This window comes from Mirounga angustirostris, unplaced genomic scaffold (genome assembly GCF_029215605.1).
Source record: "Mirounga angustirostris isolate CCGP_5_RB_7025 unplaced genomic scaffold, mMirAng1.0.hap1 SCAF_2, whole genome shotgun sequence".
In the NCBI taxonomy this organism is placed as follows: Eukaryota; Metazoa; Chordata; class Mammalia; order Carnivora; family Phocidae; genus Mirounga; species Mirounga angustirostris.
The window spans coordinates 116,379,501-116,384,824 of NW_026991710.1; positions in this window are offsets into that span (position 1 = coordinate 116,379,501).

Sequence of the window (5,324 nt, forward strand, 5' to 3'; positions counted from 1 at the left end):
CAGGGTGAAAGGTAAGGTCTTTCTCTTATGTGCCCCGGCACATAAATCTTTCCTCTGTCAGCTCCAGAAGGTGATTTTCCTCCTAAAAACTGAACATCAGACTTGTCAGAAATTTTTCCTTATTGGTGAGACAGAGACAGAATATTGAAGTTAGAGGGATATTTGCTGAACCATCTCCCTTACTTCAAGAAGAAGCTGAAATTCTAATGGTGCCTCCACCATGAAGGTTTCAACACAGGTTCTGTGAGGATGGAGGCAGCTGAGTCAGAGGCCCAACCAGCTCCAGCCTGGAAATACAAGCCTGATTATCAAAGGCAAGAATACCAACAATCAAGCAGTGGGAGCTGGAGGAGGACAGGGAAGCCAGGTGACAGCTCGGCTCCTCTCCCCACCAACCGGATTAGTGATGAAATCACAGGAGTCCCATAGCTGCTCTGGTTCTAGCTGTATTCTCTCCTCCTATGCTCCTGGGCAAAAGCACAAATATATCTTGGGAGAAACTTCATAGCACTGACAGAGGCAGAATGCTATTTTTGAAGGAATCAAAGGAGCCTCAGTGCAGACCTGAGGTCCCTGCAGGGCTTGCTTCCCAGACCCCTGTTCCTCCGGGGGCTTCCCCCCAGCACAGCAGCTGCCCTGTGTTACCCGGTGGGTGCTTTAAATGTGTCACCTCCCCCACAGTGACCAAAATTCAGTTACACTTCTATCTACAGGGGCGGAAAGGTAGAGAAAAGCCTTTCTGTTGTTCTTTCGCTCATTAACGGTAGTGGTTTTTTTAATGGTAAGGAGAGAAAGAAATAAAGGAAAGAGAGAAGGAATAAAAAGTGAAGAAGGGGAGGGAGAGAAGGAGGGAGGGAGGGAGAGAGGTTAGAGGACACTTTCAAAATCAAAAAAAGTGCCAACGAACAGGCTGCTGTGGCATTAAGCACAGTGCTCTCATGGGCACCGCACAGAGCGGGGAGGGTATTAATCACAGAGGGGTCACATAGCAGCACCCAGGGAGGGGGAGAGGGTTGGCTATTAGAATTGCCTGAGCAGCTTTGCCAGAATATCATTCTCCTCCTCCCTCTAGAGATTCTGAGGTTGATCTACAACTAACAATTTGGAAAGATGTCCAAGATGTGTTAAGGAAAAAATGCAAGATGCAAAAGAGTCCATTTAGTAAGATTCCATTTCTGTAAATAATATAGCCGTAATTACAAGTCACATTTGCACATATCATTACATATCATTACATGCCTAGAATAGTAATGGAAGAACATACAGCAAATGTAAATAGTGGTTTTCTCTAAGGGATGGTGTTATGAAGCGTTTTCTGTCTTGAAGTATAATATGGGAATATTTCAGATAATTAATTTGTTATTAATTGTAATTAATTGTAATTGTAATTGTTAATAATTGTAATTAATTATTAATTATGTTTAGCCCCTGAACTAGACTCACCAAAAACCTTTATGGGTGCCCTGGCATGAGTCACACACAACAGAACAAGAAAAATGGTGCCAATACTCAACTTTTAAGGAAAATAACGTTTTTGTTTTCTGATCTAAATCTAGGGCAGGAAGATTCTGCCATATACTAACAGAGCAAAGGTTTAAGACTGAGCAAGACTGGAAGAAAAGACTCCATGGGCTGGCGAGAAGATATGGAGGGGGCACCACAAGGGACAGGAAAGGGTGACAAGGAGAAGTCGTGAGCCCCATGGAGAAAAGTCTGGCCAGCTCCAGGGAGCTGCAGGGAGCTGCGAGTGGCCAGGTTATCTCCTCTTTGCCCCTTGGTGAGGACCATCCATGGCCAAGGGTTGTTTTCCACCTAGTCATGTTCATCTTAGAATGACACTGATCTACTGCCCCACGTGTACCCAGCACGCCTGCTTCCTAACCACACCCAGTGGAAAAAACTCCCAGTATCTAGTTCAACAACACTAAGTATTCATGACCTGTCATCTTGCCCCAAATCAGATGAACCATGGGCAATAGACAATGATTACAGGAAAGTAAAGCCGTGCTATGGACCAGATGAACAAATTTGAAATTACTGCCAGGATGGCAATGGGAACATATCAGTCCTGATATATGAACATTTCAATAATGTTTTCCTTTTTTGCTGCATACATGTACTACTTGCTGATGAGAAACATGTTTTAGGGACATCTGGATGGCTCAGTCGGAAGAACGTGCAACTCTTGATCTCAGGGTTGTGAGTTCAAGCACCACATTAGGTATAGAGATTACTTAAAAATAAAATCTTTAGGGGCACCTGGGTGGCTCAGCCCATTAAATGCCAACTCTTGGTTTCAGCTCAGGTCGTGATCTTAGGGTCATGGGACCGAGCCCCGTGTCTGGCTCTGTGCTGTGCGTGAAGTCTGCTTAAGATACTCCTTCTCCCTCTACCCCTCCCCCTGCGCTTGCTCTCTCTCTCAAAAAAATAAAATAAAATAAAATCTTTTAAAAAGAGAGATACTTTTTTTTATTATGTTATGTTAATCACCATACATTATATCATTAGTTTTTGATGTAGTGTTCCATAATTCATTATTTGCGTATAACACCCAGTGCTCTATGCAGAACGTGCCCTCTTTAATACTCATCACCAGGCTAACCCATCCCCCCACCCCATCCCCTCTAGAACCCTCAGTTTATTTCTCAGAGTCCATAGTCTGAGACAGACTTTTTTAAAGATTTATTGAGAGAGAGTGAGCATGTGCGTGCATGTGCATGGGGCGGGGGGAAAAGGGAGAGGGAAAGAGAGAATCTCAAGCAGAATCCCCACTGAGTGTGGAGCCCAACCTTGGGCTTCATCTCATGACCCATGAGATCATAACCTGAGCCAAAACCAAGAGCCCAACACTCAATTGACTGAGCCACCCAGATGCCCCAAAAAGAATCGTGTTTTAAAAGAACCCAATATGATTCACAATTCACTATTTATCAAATCTAGACTCAACATTGGCTCTTTAGACCTTCCTTCTGTCAACTTTCTGTCAGACCAATTCAGTGTCTAATTCATGCCCTGATGATGCCTTTTCCCCCATTCACAGGTACACAAGTGCACGTGTGCATGAGTGTGCCCCATGTGATCCCTTCTTTCCACTGCATGCCCAAGCTCTTGGCCTAGAGACCCTCTTCCTCCCATCTCTCTCACTCCTTTAGTTACTAAATGCTGACTGAATTTCTCTTTGGCTTTTGAAAACAACCACATGGCTTCACAGTTACTTGATCTGCCACTGCTTGTCTTCACACAACCTGAACTGGGGATGTCTCTTCAGCAACAATGGTTAGTTTTCACTCCACAGTCCTAGCACACGACTCAGCACTGTCCACCCCCTCTGAGACAGGATTGGAAATTAACTGCTCCTCTACCAAATATGATCACTCACTAATAAATCTAGAAGGTAAACATTGTTTCCAGAAAGGACATTGTTAGACTGGAATGGGTTTTTAATACTTCCTGGCAGTAGCTGTAATAAGACTCCATTATCAGATTAACAGACAGTGGTGAGGCTAATAAGTGACATGTGCACAGAATAAGTGACATGTGCACAGAAATTTAAGGTTGACAGAGATCTCTTCGCATTTGGTGTTCTTAGAGACTCTCCTTCAGTCCTCAAGTAATGGGATATTAGAATGTGACTCTCAACTGAGGTACCAAAAAAATGGTATTTGCTCTCAAGACGATTGGGACACACCACTCCCAGCAGATGCATAGAGATGGGCCCAGAACCCCTTCCACAACTCTTGGTCCCTGTATTAATATGGGTATGAAAAGAGGGCAAAGAACTTTTATGAGGTGTTTTGATGAGAATCTACATGGAGATATCTTCAGACAGAGCTATGCTGCTCTGAGCACCCAACAAAACGCTGTGTGGAACGGGGGTGGGGGATGTTACCCAGAGCAGTAAGAAGGCTTCAGGGGAGCACATTGAGCAAATGTTCTAGGTAGCTAGCTCTTTACATTCTGACCAGAGTGAGTGGCTCTCAGAAGAAAGAGTGGTTGAAATGTGAAAACCCAGTAGGTCTGCCCTGTCTTCAGTTTGCTTCATGAGTCTGACAGCCAAATGAAGGTGAAAAGGAAGAGAATTTGGCTGGAGAAGGAGCTGCAGGTTAGTTCTGGCTCCCACCCTGCTGGGTCAGGGGCTTCAGCAGTTGGGGAGAAGGTAGACATTTCGGTCACATCCCAACTTCTGTGGCCCAATTGTTGGGCAGCAGGTAGTACATTCCCCAGCCTTGACCCACATGTGGTTCCACATCACTGAATGGGGATGCAGCCCAAGGAGACAGAACCATTCCCCATTTGAAGACCAGGGACCATGAATTACCTCATCTTGAAGAGAAAGACTGATACCTATCTCCTTGCCTAGAGGAAGAGGGGAGGGAGAAGAGAGGCATTGCTGGTAAAAAGTCTTTGGAAGTATCAAAGATAAAGGCAAAGTCATCTGCTTTCTATATTATTTTATTTCTAGAGATGAAGTTTGACCAAAAAAAGCATGTCAGTGAAAGCTCTCACCTCACTGAAAGCTTCTGCATTATTTATCTGAGGGTCTAAATATGAATGTGTACAGGGCACTTGGGTGGTGGTTGGTTAAGTGTCCAACTCTTGGTTTATGGCTCAGGTCATGGATCTCAGGGTTGTGAGATCAGTCTCTGTGCTAAGCGTGGAGTCTGCTCAGGACTGTCTCTCCCTCTGCCCCTCTCCCCCCTCAAATAAATAATAAATCTTTAAAAATAAATAAATATGAATTTGTGCCTTATTATACACTGGCATCGCTTTTGCAAATGGCCACATGGGCCTGGACTAAATATGGGATGACTATTTAGCACGATGGAAACCAGTAAGACACCATTAAACTCGGGGTGGGGGGAAGGTGAATATTGATAAAAAATCAGCATACAAAGAGTTCATCAGTAAGGGACCAAAAGGTACATCATAACTAGGAAATTCCAGCCCTTTTTGTTACAGGGCATTGCTAAGAAAAGAATTGATGTTAAGAATAAAATGGGCGCCTGAGTGGCTCAGTTGGTTAAGCGACTGCCTTCGGCTCAGGTCGTGATCCTGGAGTCCCGGGATCGAGTCCCACATCAGGCTCCCTGCTCGGCAGGGAGTCTGCTTCTCCCTCTGACCCTCCTCCCTCTCATGCTCTCTGTCTCTCATTCCCTCTCTCACAAATAAATAAAATCTTTAAAAAAAAGAATAAATCGAGATATAGGTGAATGTATGGCGGTGGTTTCATGTAGATTGTGTTGTTGGTTCTCACCTGGCAATTGTTGTCCAGTGTTCTACGATTCCTTTCACCCAGGGAACACGGAAGACTGTGGGAACGTAAG